Genomic DNA, 2,073 nt, shown 5'->3' with positions numbered 1-2,073 from the left:
TACCAGGAGAGGCGGTCCCGTAGGTACGAGGGTCCTAGGCCATGAAGGGCTTTAAAGGTCAAAAGCAGCACCTTGAACCTGACCCTGTACTCCACGGGAGCCAGTGCAGCTTGAAAAGCACCGGGTGAATATGCTCCCATGGCAGAGACCCTGTGAGGAGCCTCGCTGCAGCATTCTGTACCCGCTGGAGTTTCTGGGACAGCTTCAAGGGCAGCCCCGCGTAGAGCGAATTACAGTAGTCAAGCCTGGAGATGACCGTCGCATGGATCACTGTGGCCAGGTCGGGGCGGGAAAGGTAAGGTAAAGGTTTGTGGCATCCTTGTATGGACAGCTATATCTTTTTCTTCTTCTTCTTCTTCTTCAATCCCTCGTAGCCAAGTAAGATTGTCTTCCATAAACACAGTTTTAACAGTGAGTCCATAAGTGACTGTGGAGGCCAATTCCGGATCCACACGTCCTTTCACAGTGGGGACATAGGTTTCCAGGCAAGAGTTGATCACAGTGAGGGTTTGCCAAGCATGCCTTCCTCTTAGCGCATTTCTCCCTTTCGTCCTGAGTTTGAGTGTCTTCAAAGCTCATGACACCTTTGGTCAAGGCTGTTCTCCAATTGGAGGCCAGTGTTTCCCAGTTGTTGGTGTTTATACTACATTCTTAAAGATTTGCCTTGAGAGAGTCTTTAAATGTCTTTTGTTGACTACCAGAATTACGCTTTCCATTTTTAAGTTCAGAATAGAGTAGTTGTGTTGGAAGATGATAATCAGGCATCCGCACAACATTACCAGTCCAATGAAGTTGATGTTGAAGAATCATTGCTTTGACATTGGTGATCTTTGCTTCTTCCAGTACACTGGCATTAGTTCGCCTGTCTTCCTAAGTGATGTGTAAAAATTTTTGGAGACACCGTTGATGGAATCTTTTGAGGAGACAGCTATATAATATATTGTTAAATGCCGTCCCATTCTCTTCTAAGCAGTAGCAAAATTCCAAGGGTTCCAGGTGCTCACCCAGGGGCATTCTGAATTCAGGGCACAGTGGAAGCTGTAGTGTTTTAAGGTATATGATTTGTTTTACACCTATATACACCTGGAGCTACATGAAGAAGAGAGTTCACAGCATTTACATATTCAGAGTGTTTTTACTTGCTTTTCTCACAGCTTGAGGCAGCTTGGGTCCAGTCTCTGGATTGCAGCCTCTGTAGTCAGGCAGCCAAGATCCTTCTGGCCTTTGTTCTCCTTTCTTGTTCCCACTCTTTCTGTCAACACACACACCACCATCACCTTGGTAACCTGACAGTTCTCTTGTCTCCGTTCCTCATAGCTGGAGGTGGGGAGGACAGTTCTTTTGTATTGCCAATAGCCCTTAATGGCCTATGATTGTTTCTTAAGGGCTCTGTACTTCACTAGCCTATCTAGGCTGGTTTGCATGAGCCAGCCCAGGGATTCCTTGTGTGGCACAGTTCTGTAGCTTGCATTTTCTCTTCCTATTCCAAATATTAGCTGGATTCTGACATTCATTAATTTCTTGGGTTGGTGGGGGTCTCCCCTTCAATTTATATCAGCATATTGCATGCAAATTAGTATTTGATGAAGAGTCATATACCATGTAGAGATTACCTCTAATTCTGCTGGGTTGGTGAAGCCAGCAAAACTGTCTTGGGCAAGACACAGCTCTGTAGGCTCTGTGGCAAAAATGCAGTTGGATCAAAGAGATGTGGCAGGGACCACCAACTAGCTGGTTGGCAGTGCATTGCAAGCCCCAACTACCAGCTTATTGTCAGGCATTGCATAGCTCTGTACAGTGTTATGCAAGAAATGCTTGGTGATCAGCAGGGGGGAAGGGTTGTCAGGTGATTGTGATGTCAAGTGATTGACAGGTAGGCAGTCCCACTCACTGGTCAAACTTGGCCTGTAGGGTGGGTGGGGAGATAAGGCTACAATCCGCTGCTTGGATCTTGTTTCCCAGTCCTGCAGTAGAAGGTAGATTCAGATGGTAGAAGTAGTTGTCCTTCCTCACCAAAGTTCAACTGGGAGGTGAATGGGCAATCAGGAAAGATCAGAACAATCATCCTTCTGA

The sequence above is a fragment of the Podarcis raffonei genome, chromosome Z (assembly GCF_027172205.1).
Source record: "Podarcis raffonei isolate rPodRaf1 chromosome Z, rPodRaf1.pri, whole genome shotgun sequence".
NCBI lineage: Eukaryota > Metazoa > Chordata > Lepidosauria > Squamata > Lacertidae > Podarcis > Podarcis raffonei.
The sequence above is the reverse complement of the archived record's forward strand: the minus strand, read 5'-3'. Positions refer to the sequence as shown.